This window comes from Wasmannia auropunctata, unplaced genomic scaffold (assembly GCF_000956235.1).
Source record: "Wasmannia auropunctata unplaced genomic scaffold, wasmannia.A_1.0 LD335400.1, whole genome shotgun sequence".
NCBI classification, from domain to species: Eukaryota; Metazoa; Arthropoda; class Insecta; order Hymenoptera; family Formicidae; genus Wasmannia; species Wasmannia auropunctata.
This window is the reverse complement of record NW_012027490.1, coordinates 704,488-718,803: the sequence shown is the minus strand read 5'-3', so window position 1 is coordinate 718,803 and position 14,316 is coordinate 704,488. Positions and strand designations below refer to the sequence as shown.

The window sequence follows — 14,316 nt, the reverse complement described above, 5'->3', positions numbered from 1 at the left end:
TTAATTTATTATAGTTTATATACACACACACACATACATATACTAATATATAAATTATTTTAATAATAACTGAATTTTATTCTTATTTTAATAATAAATGAATTTTATTTGTCAATCCCCGATGCGAAAATTTGTGATTCAAGTATATTTATCCTATATTAAAATTGGCGTGTTATCTGCGTTGAAGCCTCTTTTCCCCAATGTTTAAAAATTCGTATCTTCCAGAAAAATAAAAATATCGACTTCTTTCTGGGCTTATCTTAAAGATGAATTATGTGGCTATTTTCTAAAAAATCGTGATTTTATTTAAAAATGGCCGATTCAATATGGCCGATTAAAACGTCATTTTATTGAAAATTGTTAAAATTTGTTTAATTAAAATGTAATTTGGTATAAATGTTATTGGACGATGTATGGAGTGTAATACGCACCGTGCGTAAAGCGTCATTTTTTTGAAAATTTATTTTTTATCAAAAATTGTTAACATTTGTTTAATTAAAATGTAAATTGGTATAAATGTTATTGGAAGATGTATGGGATTCAATACGCAGCGCGCGCGAAGCGCGCGCCTGTTATGTACTAGTCACAATAAATACTAAACTAAATGCAGATCGCGGTAGACTCTCGGTAATGCATTATCAATTAATTTGACAGGTTTTTCAAGTTAATTTTACATTCTCTCCTTTCTGCTTTCGAAAGTTCAGATGTTTAACAATATCCTACAACTTTGATGTAACTCTAAATTACTGGCGGTCGTCAACGACGACATCGACAAAGAGCGTTACGCGAGGAACCAAGAGATGGCTAAGCTAGGAGTTGCGACGTCGCGACGCCCGGCGCACCGGCGCGGCGTCCGGCGTCGGCGGCAGTAGTTGCGTCGGCGTCGCCGTCGTCGTCGTGCGACGTCGCCCTCGTCATTGCCGGCTCGAGCACGGGGCTCGAAGACCATTGGTTGGCTCGTAGGTAGAAGGGTGTCTGGTGGCTGTCAGCGACGGCAGCGGGGGCGAGGGTTGCAGTCGTGCCGGGCACGCGGGCGGGGGTAGGAGGGGTGCAACGAACCCTCTCGCCTCGGCTCGAGTCTACGGAGCACGGAGTTGTGTTCGAATCATGGCGACACCCGACCCCGTAGACCCAGCCACCCTAGAGATTAAGACCCGTAGCATAGAACAGACACTACTCCCACTAGTGAAACAGGTAAGACGTGTTTCCGCGTGAAAATGCGGCAACCAGAGTTTTCATTCGCACCGGCGGCGCGCCGTCTCTTTCCATCTGTCTCTTTCTGCCTGCATCTTTCTCTCTCTCTCTCTCTCTCTCTCTCTCTCTCTCTCTCTCTCTCTCTCTCTGCCCCACTCTCCCCTCGCTTCCCCATCTCGCAGACCATCCTTCTTTCTCTTTCGCCGCGAACTCCATCTGTCTCGCGCTCATTCTCGATCTTCATTCCTCTCGTGCGACGCCTCGCGTATCCGGCACCCCCGCGTCACGTTGCGCCTCCTATTCGTATACGCTCCCTAACAGATTGAGATAATTTCTCAATTCTCGGAGTTACTCCCAAGTCATTCTATCTCGCTGCTCCAATCACGCTTGCTATGCACGAGCTATACGCGATCCGATGCGCCCGTTGTACAAGGATCGAACATGAGATGTTGAGTGCGTGTACGTGTATACGGCGCAACGGCGCGGCGCCGCCGCGCCGGGGAGGTCGAGACGCACAGCGCCGCATGACGAAAAACGCGAGACGTGAAATGGGTACGCGTGCACCGCGATGCGAGAGAGATCGAACAGTGAATCGAGCTGAAAAAGTGAGATCGAGAGAACAACTTATTAAAACGGTGATATAAGACGTCTCGCGCTCCGCTGACGCCACTCCGAAACTAGAAATAGCGCGATTCCCACGCTTTTGCTCCGCTTGTTCGACGTAGTTAAATTTTCGCAGATCATTTTTCTCTTCGAAAAATGCCTCCTCTCGTAATCTCACATCACCAATAGTTCCCGCAAAGCTATTAAGCGCATTCGAAACGTAAGGATATGTATGATACAAAATTTGACAATTCTGATGTCAGCCGAGTGTCCAATACGTGCAACTTGTCACGAGACGCACGCTGCATACAGAGTATTTACGGATATTTCGGTGGTTCACTATCTTTGTCACCCTTTCTCCTCTCTTTCGCTCCTTCTTCCGCTCCGTCCGTCTGTCTCGCACTTTCTGCACACACTTCTCTTTTTCTTCCGCGTTGCTCACTTCAGCTCTTGTGGCGCACGCTCACCTTACCGCTTGTCGACGTCGACACCGGCGTTTTCGTGAAATTACGTTGAATTTACGCTGCACCCTTGTTGCATAATCACCGGCACGTGCGCGATGCACGCACGCGAGCCATATACACAGATCTGCAGTTCACGGGTCAAGGACCTTTAAATGACCGCTCGCGAAGAATAAATCGCTCTGCTCGGCACGATTGAGGAAATTTACGCGAAAAAGATATGCAACATGTAAAGTTAAAAATTAGAAATATCTTGTTTCGTTTCTTCGAAAGAAATTCGATTAATTGAAAATTAAACTGAATTTACCTTGCATATATTTTTTACATACGAATACTTTGCAAATCGTGCGAATATCGAAATGTTCACAATTACTTGCACGCAAGATGTAAATCAATACTTGCTTAGTACACGGTTGAAATTGCGGTTTATTTTGCTTAAAGAGTATTAATTTTAAATAAAAACACTATAATTGCACAATGCACCGCATGCAGTAGATTGTACTTACATTTATAATCTATATACATAGATATGTATACATATGGATAATTGACTCAAATGTCGAAATCATGAACGTGTTCAATTAAACAGCGTGTATTTTGCTTCGTGCATACTATATCGAGAGAACTATTTCATTATCTCATATATATCCAATAAAATGCATTACAGCAAATTATTATTAAAACAACAATATATGCGAATTTAGTATTAACGGCTATATATATGATTGATATGTTTAACTGAAATTAACTGTATCACTGAATGCTAAAGAGAAATTTCGTAATAATCGCAATGTATTCAGAGAAAGAGAAAGAGACAAAAAGAAGCTTTATCAATTTCAAAAATATAAGTTTTTATAATTGTGATTTAAAGGAAAATTCGAAACATCTTCTATAATTATTTATTTCGATAACGAATATATCCATCTACAAATAAGAAACTCCTAGCTGTTTTGGAAAGCTTAAAAAATCGCAATCCATTCCACGGTTAATCTTGTTAAATAAAACAGAGATCAATCTAATTTACGTTTTCGTAAAGCCAGCCGTGCCCAAAAAACCGAATTACGCGGACCGATTCCTGTCATCGCGCGCGCAAGAAATTAATTCGGTTAGAGCTCGATTCACAGAAAAGAATTATTCTTCTAGAACGAATCAAAATAAACAAAAGTCGTGGTTCGAATAAATTCTGTTTTTCTCTTTTCTCATTAGAGTTGCATTTAATTTAACAATTAGAGATATCGCTATTAAGAAAAAGATTAGAAAGGAACAGTGGAATAAAGAATGACAAAAAGTCGATAGCTTCGTAAATACATATCGATCGAATCGCCTGACGCGATAATTATCATCGATAAAACGAGAATGCGCGGCAGCAAGACTGGAGTAAAACGAAGAACGGAAAGGAAATAGACGGAGGTTATTTCGAGAATGAAAGAGGGGTGCCGATCACCGCTCGTGGCCGACCTTCGTGTCATGTTTATCGATATTTCTGGCTATGTAGCAGAGTATGCATACGGGCGCACACCTGTGTGTGTATACGTGTATGTGTTAGTTAAACTCCTCGGGTTAGAAGGGCGTGCAGTACGAGTGACTTGGCTGGTGCATCGCACAGAGGGCGATCGTTACGAGTTGCAGCCACTTGTTAGAGCTCCGTCTAGCTGCCCCCGCTCATATCTCCGCCCCCTCCTTTCTTCTTCTCGCTTCTTCTACTTTCTTATCACCTTTCTTCTACTTTTTTGCCCTTACTGCTATTTCGCCTTTAGCCTTCGTAGGGCTTTAAGCCGCTTTCTTGGCGATTTCCGTCACGATTTCGCCTCACGTTGGATTTTCTATTGACCGTCGCTACTGCCTTCGTGAACACCTGCGTATCTCGCGCATTTCTGCGACCTCGGCCTTCTGCATGCGCAACGTTAAAAATCGTCCTCGAATATATGAAGAAATAAGAGATTGTACTTTAGTAAGCAAAGCCATGGCTCTTCTAGAAAACGTTAAAAATATCAAGGAAATTCAGAAGTTTATAACTTCTGATTAAATCGTCTCTTGACTACATTGTCTTGTCAAAATGATATTTCTCCGAATCCAAGTTTTATCCTTTAAACTTATATAAACGTGTATAAAATTTTAAAGAACTCTGTTAAAAGATGTTGAATCAATTTTCTAACAATTATAGACACTCAAACATCTTAAATTAAAATATATGTAGATAGTACTAAAAATTTCATTTCTTGCATTTTTGCAGAATAAAATAAAAGAATTAATTAATATAGATAAAGGCGATTGTTATCTCATTAACAATAATTATGAATATACATGTGTATGCACGCATATTCATATATATAACAATATGAAATAATTTTACTGCCATTACTATCGTTGCAACAATGACATATATATGTTTCATGCTAAGAAGGAAATTTTTCATTAGCTATTGCCCAAAGAGAGCTAAATTATACTTTAAACATCACGCATAGTAATAGTGTACTAAAAATATCTTGTATACCAACAAGAATTATCTATTTTTATTCGGTTAATTTATATTTGCGTTTGTATCTCTCCCGAAATTGCTATCATTTTATCTTATTTGCTATGTTGATACCTTAGCCACCTTACGTACATCAGAGATAGGTATATCGACAGATTACCAATCAATCGAAATGGTAACAGTGAACGAAGGACAAACCATCGCCCACAAAGACTTCCACGAGAATGACATTCTTGGACATTTTAATTAACCTCGGCTCTCGATCTAATCTCATATTGACCCTTACTAGCACATTACTAGCTATTAGCCGTAGATGTAAAAAGGGAGTGACAATTACGCAAATACTATTTACTTTCTTCCTTTATTTCAAGGATTTTGTGTAAGACATCAAATTTCTTCTTGAGCTCGACTTTAGTTGAAAGCAAAGCAATAAACAATTCTTTGAAACTAATATTTTGCGAAATTACGTAAGTTATTAAAATACAAGTTACGCGACGTAGGCATAACATTTTCAGGTCATAATATTATTAAAATAAAATTTTCTCTAATATTCTCATTTTAAAGACAATTTATAAAATATCTAACTGCGATGCGAGCAGGAGAGTGCTCTCTCTCTCTCTCTCTCTCTCTCTCTCTCTCTCTCTCTCTCTCTCTCTCTCTCTCTCTCTTTCTCTCTCTCGTACTCCATTGTCAACGTTATAAATATCCCCTTCAGTCAAAATAGTAAAGTGGACAAATGAACAGCATGTACTCGCAATGAAAGCAATGACAGTTACGCTGGCACTCACCGAATTTTTCTTCAAAACTCGAATATTTCAATATATTTGTGCATGATACATATTTTCACACAAATTTCATTTTAGTTTCTTTTTAATAAATAATACAATGAATAAATAAATTTGTATCCGAGTTCACAATTGTTACTTGCACCCTCGAACGACATTCGTCGGAGTGTAATAAACGCGTTATTACGACGATGACATTTCTTATTTAGAAACAGATGAAACATACCATTCTATCAATATTGGCCTATGCAACGGTATTCGATCAGCTATTCGTATCAGTAGTACCTTTAAGTTATAAGAAAGTCACCAATTCTTATAACATGTATATGAAATGAGCCATTGATCAGCATGGATCATTTAAGTCTTTCTTAGAAAAGTTTTTTGTAGAAACAACCGAGCGTAAAGGATTGACAGGACGATATTAACCACGTATCAATCGCTGTCAGCCATCCGATAATCCTATTGGAAATTATTCAACTCTGAAAGGCTTGCGTAAAAAATCCGATCTATCAGCGTCATCTAATATCAATCACGATATTTCGACTTTAACGATATTTTCAATTTTCAATGCAATATACCTATATAGATTACATATACATTATAAATCGGCAAAATATTAAATCTGAATTTCCGAAATTTTTAATTATCATTTTGAATATTAATGATTTTATTATTAATTTCAAATTAATACTTTATTTTATAATTTCACTACATACGAGTACATATTAATAGTACGTATTAAAAATCTTATAATTTAGTTATTGAAAAACGTAAAATCTTTTCGTCGCGCTACAATTAAACGTGATAAAAAGCAGTATATAAAAAAATACATAAAATGTATAAAACATCTTTAAGACACATAACTAACAAAAATTCACAATATCCAGTGATAAAAAGCGACGAGGAAGATATAGCTATTTTGTTGGAAAATTTCAGCTACGATTTTCCCTTAGTCTCCAGCACGAAGAGACCCGCTCGATAGAGACGTCATTGCAGTCTCGACGTCTTCGCATTGTGCAGCGTTCGTTTTATTAGAGTCATGTAGAAGAAAGAATATAGAAGAGCGTGAACATGAATCCAAAATACGAGACCGTAAATGATTTGGAGGTAAAATATGTGACAAACACTAAAAAAATCGAGCAGAACCGGAAAATACGTATAGAAAGAAAATTGACGCGCAGAATAGATATCTGTAACCAGTGATGTCAAATTCAGATATATTTTATTATCAATTAGTACTAACTCAAAACTATATAAGTAATTTTTATATACCGAATAAAAGCTTTTATCGACAAATAAAAAGAAAATAGATTGATCTAAGAAATCAATAAAAGAAAGATGCCAAAGTTTAAATTTACTAAAAATTGAAATGTAAACTTTATAGATTTCTTCATTTTTTAACTAATTATAAGCAAAAAAATTAAAGAAAAGAGAGGTCCCAAAATATAGAATTTCAAAGGCAAATATAAACATAAAATATTAGAACTTTTCAAAAAAAAAAATACCAATAAAAAAAGAATAATATAATATACAGTGCATATATGCGATGCATTGATTAACAAACCTAGTAATTCATTGCCATTGGTGCAAGAATGACAGTCCGTTAATACGCCTGTGGTATCTTGCTTTACACAATATACGGTTCGCCCTTTGACCTTCTATTCATGTAATTAGCTTTCAGGAATATTCTCTTTCTTTCTCTCCCTTTCTGTTTCCTTCACATACAGTATCCCTTTCTCTCTTCCATTCTCTCTTTTTCATTGCGTGTATCTCTGGATTGTTATACTGTTGATAATGTAAAATTGCGACGCTCTAAACTCGAGTGTTGCATTCATACTTTGTATTAAATTTATATTTTATTATATACTAAAAAAAAACTTAGTAGAGGTAAGTTAGATGTGTAGTGAATTTAACGGGAATAATGTAGAATGATAAACAAGGAAAAAATGGATGTTAAATATAACCAGAGAGAGAGAGAGAGAGAGAGAGAGAGAGAAACAAAGAAAAAAATATTTAACCTAAGAAATTAATTAATAATAGCACATTTTAAAAATTTAACATCTGTTTTTGTCGCTCATAGTACAGCAATATTTTTTACTGCAATCCTCCGATAGTCAAAAGTAATTGGACCATAAGGCCAAGTAAAAAGAGGTAAATTCTTCGTGAAATTACTTTATATGCTAAAGTTGACTTTGGTATTTCTTTGATGTCGAAACCATAAGATGAATACAATATATAGATGATATTTGTCGGAGAAATTGTGTAATTTTTTAAAGGACCAACTAAAAAGTATTTGAGTTAAAGTCCGGACAAAAGAGCAAAATAACCAATAAAATAAAATTTAGATGATGTAAAAGATTCACATCTTAAATAAGTGAACAACTAAATTTCTTATCTAATCTTTCTTGTAATAATTGAATAAGAGAAAATTATTTAATTTTGTACATTTCTCAGAAGCTACATACATTTACAAATTTTAGAAAAATTCGCATTATTATTGTTAATCTAATTAAAACAAGAAATAACAGTTTAAAAAAAAGCAAATAAGCATGTTTATTTCCGATTAATAGCGACATGCCGCAGAAAACAATCCTTCGGTTAGGATACACATTGTTGTGATAATCAACTAAAAAATCGTATGATTGCATTTTCGCCTTGGGGATATTGCATAAAAACAATCTCGCAAGACGCTCTAGGCATTAAATATAATATTTACAGAAAGAGAATCGACCCATTTACGGCGACGAGATGAAATTGAAATTATGGAAAGTAAAAAGAGAAGCGCGCTGTCGAGAAAAATGTGAGAATTGCCAGAGTAACACAGTCACATATTATGAAAAGAAAGAAGTGAGACGAAAAGAAAGGAGCAAACAATGCTATACATGACATGAAAAACAATTATTTAACTATATTTATACATACTTATATACTTGTATCAGTTTTAAGATGCACTTTCGCGCATTCGTGCTAATTTTGTAAATACAGACAAGTGTACAGGTTGTACTAAAAAAATTATGTAGAAAAATAGAACGACAATCACTTGATAGATTGATTATAAAGGATCGATATCACGTGTCATCCGCAAAGTCATCGATCACTTCCGTCACCATCACTACATTACTACAACTCTCGAGATGTCATTTATAGCTTATATCTAAAAGAGTAAGTCGATTCACCGACCCGTGGCTTTTAGCGCACCAGCCGCGTGCAACAAAAGCGAATCACACTTGACGGTGAACGCAACAAAGTCTCCCGCGGATGATGCGCCGATCGCAAATGTCAAACAAGAAAAATGCCGGACTCAGCTCAAAGTGGGTCGTGTCGACAAAGAAAGCGAGGCGAGACGAGGCCTCCCGCACGTTTTTCCGATAGCTTTTATCCGCGCAGTTATGTCGGTTGGTTTCGTCTTTCTGGCGCGTTGTGGAAACGTGCCATTTGGTATTCAGGCCTCGACGCCCACCCGATATAATATGCCAAACGTTGCGCGCCGTCCCGAGACGAAGAGGCCGAATAATATCCGAGCGGTAGATCATACTCTCGCGAGCCGATATTTGCCTACGCGAATCAGTGCGTATGACCGCTCTCGGTAATCTCAATGATGACGACAAGCTTCTCGTCGCGAAACAACAAAGATAAAGAAAATGTTACTCGCATTACCGCCAAATACACAAGGTGACCAAGACAGGACGTTTTGATTTTCGAGGACATATCCTCCTTTCCTTTTGGATATCCTCAAATGTCTCCAGATGTTCTGGCAAACGTTTCAAATTGCTCCTAATTTTTCAAACTTAGCCCGTGATTAAAGACTGTAGTGAGCGCGCGGCCGGGCGAGATTGATGTTTCTCACTGAACGGGAATGTATGTTTTAGGCACGTCTTCGACAGAAGAAACGAAATTGAGTTTCATACATAGATATAATGGGCTCATCGATGGTAAGTCTTTAACAGGCAGTGTCGAAAGTACCTGCGGCTACTTAAATGTGATGTGTTACACTTAGAGATATATAGATGACTAGCGATGTGAACGACTGATTGTTCTATGTGATGATAGAGCAGAACACTAGAGAGCAATATTATTCTTCGAGTTTGCAAGTGTCGACATTGTATTGTTATCTGTTTGTTTTTTCGTAGAAGCTTCACATGGTCAGCTAAGCATGATGTTTACAATTTCGTCTACACGACGATCCACATATTAAAGAAACAATTAGTTATTTTTTAAAAATGGCCGAGCGTAACTGTGATAGAAACGTTATCACTTACAACTGCTAAAATCTCCGTAATAAATATATTTTTGCTATATTAAAACGGATTCAGACCAATCAAACGAATGCAAACAAATGTGAATGAAGAATTTGCTTCAATGAGTAAAAATCAGTACGTCTGTACTCAGAGAGTATGCTATTTGTATTGAAGCAAGTTGTTTATTCGTGCTTGTTTGCGCTTGTTTTCTTGATTTAGTGTTAGGTATACACTAGAGTTTCGTTCCGATAATAATCGGAAGTCTATTTAGATGCTTTTTCATCTTGCTATCATCATCTTCATTTAAAATTTACATTAACATTTTCATGGACTTTTGCAAACAAATATCACGACACGAAATTAAACTTTCTTAAACCTCTCACGAATGTATTATTATTAAGCTTTCTCGGGAAATGATATTACACTTTTTTTTTTAATTTTGTTGTTGCATATTTTCTGAGGAAATAACATCTGAGACATTCCAATATTATTCTGAATAACTATTCGTATGCGACAGATACAAAATGGTGCCTCCGATCGTAACTTGTTGCGGATTATGTTTCCCTTCGGCACATAAAACACATACCGCATTTGACATGCTTGTAGTAAGTAAAAGAGCTCTATAAATAAGGATATATCCTTTATACACTAACTTACCAACGCGAAGCTTAGAATGACACGAATAGATTCTAGCATTTATGTACAACTTTATCTTTTGCTATATATATATATAAATACCGTAAAAATCCTAATTTAATTAAAGTTAATATGTAAAATAGAGAAATAATATTCTAATTAGGATACATAATTTTTCAATATGTTACACACACACACACACACACACACCACAAGCATATATATATTATTTCTTTCGGAATTTCTTTCAAAGAGATAATTATTTAAACTATTCATTATTTCTATATTGAAACCCAAGACAAACTTAGCTCGACTGTCTCGAATTTTTTTTTCTCAAAATTTTTCATTCGCTGACTAATCTGTTGCGGTTCCAGGTTTTTTTTTATGAATCTCCGTAAAATATCTACTGAATTTGATATGGAGATGGAAGATCCTGTAAAAATGAAACCCATTCGATGAACGAAGCAAAGTCTTCCAGATCAATGCAAGATGAAAAGGACCGGCTTTATTAGGGATTTAAGATGAGCAAGTTTTAGTAAATTACAGGATTTACAGATATCAACTCTTACTGAATAAAATTTCTACATATGTACCATATGAAAATTTTTCTTAAAACCAAGTCGTAACCTGGAATCTATCTAGTTTGGAATATTGCCAAGCGGCGATTAATTGAAAATCAGGAGGCCTGCGTTTCTTCGATAATATATTATCATGTTGCTATATCGTAATGTAGTAAGATATTAGGCATTATAGTTCTATAGTTGAGAGAGAGTGTCGATAAATCGGAAAGGTAACTTATCAAAAACCAAATTTTATAAACAATAAATTAAGAATACACAAAGAACAAATCATTTGGACAAATTATCGTTAATGACTGCTATGAAATCACAATACCGATTTAAATTCAATTTACTTACAATTGTTGATAATTTATAATGCCTTTCGTAATTTTATCACTTTTCACTGAAGAAGAAATGTACCTTTCTTTCACTTTTATCTGTGTTTTTGTCGTTAACTTTGAACAACATTCGTCGCGAGTACAAAAGACTCAGAAGTGGTTGTGCGACTTTCCACTGCGAACTTTGTTCTCAAGAACCTGACACTTTGCGACAGAACGATAGAGAACCTTTAAATGAAACTTAAAGCAACTCGAGGGAGGAGCAAGTAAACGTCCAAGAACGCTAATTTATCGAAATCTATGACGAAGACATGTCGCTCGAGTATCTCGGTATTGATTTCAGAGATTCGAGGAGGAATCATTTGAATATGAACACTAAGCCTGCTATATGAAATTTTTCATTTAGTTTTCGCGATATTACGATATTGGATAGTTCCTACATATCGAGAACGTGAAAGACTTTAGAAGCCATTTGAGGTAGATGGGTATAAGATATGTAGCTGCAACCTGCGCCGGTATAGCATCATAAATATTACGTTAACCATCTTACAGTATCTATACGTGCAATCTTATTTACTCCTTACCATCTCACTGCATCTCGATGACTATCGTAAAAGGAAATCGTTTAAAATGTACATTTTGTAACGCGCGTTAATTTCAGAACGCGATTGCTGCTTCGCAGAAATTTCCACCCTCGCGTGTATCATTTAAGAAGCTTTTCCGTCTCGCTTTACCTCTACCTCTACCTTGTAATCTGCGGCTTTTATCTTCGAGCGTACCTTGTATTTCATACCACCGCTCTTGCGTCGCCACGTTGGTACATTTCTCTCAAGAAAGATATTAGGCACAGCATCCAACTTGCTAGACGATGTATGCGGTAGATAATAATATTGTATTATTATACTAGACAAAGAACACGTTCATAATGTTAACTTACAAAATAATTTTGTATTCCGTTGCCCTGTCTATATGCCTTCACATGGTACTTTTAACTTCTATCTTTAGCTACTATCTAACACGCGTGACGTATTTAGCATATTTATAATCGCTGCAAGTATTTGTTGCTCAACTATCGCGAGTTCCGTATTGACGACGTATCATGGCCGAATGTCTCATGCAAGACAGAAATCCTTTGCTACTCAGAAGGGCGAGAGAATGCACGTACTAGTTGAGTACCTATGTACTTCCGATTGTATGTCTTCGCGTACGCACATATTCCATCGATGCCATGTAGAAATACATACGTATCTTAGCCAGGGCTTTGAAATCGAGAATTCAGGAGAAGTAAATGTATCTTTAGGATAAAATTTCCTATTTTTTCTCTTAAAAAAAAAAACAATCATTGTCACGCTGAAAGATTTCTTTTTTTATATCGCTCGATAAAAAGATTCTTCGAACAGGGACTATCGCAAATATATATAACGATCATGTTGTTTCTCCATTCGGTCATTCCGCAACCTTAAGTCATTTTTTTTCTTGCACTATCTAATTCTTTTTCTCATCTCTTTCCAGGTCCCTTCATCTCCTAGGTAATATTTCTCATTCGTGACATTTCGTTCCTGATGTCTCTTATCAGGGATTATTTTGTTATTGATAGCGCCGAGACAGCGTGTTCCTCATAAATGACTTTCTCATTAACCACGAAGTACATAAAATTGTGTCTTATGGTTAACCATATTTTCCTTTTTTATTTCAATAATAATTACGCTGTCGAGAGATAATTACGCTAACTCTCACCCTTCTGTGAAACACTCTAATTGTGTCACGTATCAATTCCGAAATTTTCCGAAACGTATCCGATGACGACAGTTCCATTATTCGTAATCATGTTATCCTGTTGTATTCAGTGTCGAGGTGAGAGCCCTAGATAAGACATAGCAGGATTATCTAATTTCCAATCACGAGTGACTACAAGTCAATCTTATTATAACGCTCTATCGAAGCACTTCACGGTCGGCGATAGTATCGAACGTATGTGTTAAAACCAACGTGAGAATCGAAGAGCTACATTAAAGGCCAAACATGCAATATGAATATGAAGCTTTCGAATTTTATCTCTACGCGAACTTTGACGCCAGAACCTGAGCTTTGATTTCATAGTGCCGGAAATTTACCAAATACGTAATTATAATATCTCCATGCATTAATTGTATTCTACGAACGCCTACGAAAAGAATTTAATGCTTAAAATAAAATGCTCTGTAAGTTATAATTACTAATATTAATAATATCATTTTATTACGATTATTCAACAAATTGTAATAACGAATAATATTTAATAATAATAGGAATAATGTCCTTATTAGAAACATTAAAAATCAATAAAGCCATGTTTGTGTAATAAATGTTTAAACACATCTTATCAATAATTAGGTATAAACAATTTATTCGCTATAGATTTATATATATATTCTCTCACTCTCTCTCTTTCTCTCTCTTCTTTCCTTTCTTACTATTCCCTGTGCGCAAACTTTCATAATAAGAAATCATGTTGACATAAAAAATTATCATCGACATTGTCTCTCGGTTTCTATCGAACTCTCGTTAGGAACAAGGATCTCCCGCGCTTTTTAAGCGGATAAAGAGAGGCAAAAAGTGAACGTGCTCCTGGACGGTGCACCACGGAGCACGTAAAAACACGGTCTATCGAACCGCAAAAACCGATCCCCAAGTCATTCTCAGCTACCGTTTACGCATGAGGTCAGACAAACGTGTCGCATCAATTCGAGGATGACTAAGGTCGAAAATAAGATGGCTCGACTCGATGTCGAGCGCAAAAATTGAGATTTCGCGGGCGAAAGTACGGGGCTGCCGACGTATTGATTCTCGGTCGGTGGAGAGAGGCAGCGCGCCTGTGCCCGGCAGCCGTTCGTTCGTTCACGTAGACCAAGAGCGAGAGCGAGAGCGGGAGCGAGAGGGTAATAGGCGGATTCGGGGTGGGAATACCAGTGCGAGAGTGAGACCGATTCACACAGCCGCACTCGTCGTTCCCCGTGGATCCTGCCACCGAGTCGCTGCTTCCGAG

At 36.8% G+C, this 14,316-nt stretch overlaps 1 long non-coding RNA gene across 1 annotated transcript; it reads left to right on the top strand.

Moving 5' to 3' along the window:
- Positions 1-1,115: 1,115 nt before the first annotated feature.
- Positions 1,116-10,990, top strand: LOC105457087. The gene is made up of 4 exons (XR_975340.1): positions 1,116-1,194; positions 9,389-9,451; positions 10,275-10,362; positions 10,768-10,990. It is a non-coding gene; the product is annotated as an uncharacterized LOC105457087 (long non-coding RNA).
- Positions 10,991-14,316: the final 3,326 nt, after the last annotated feature.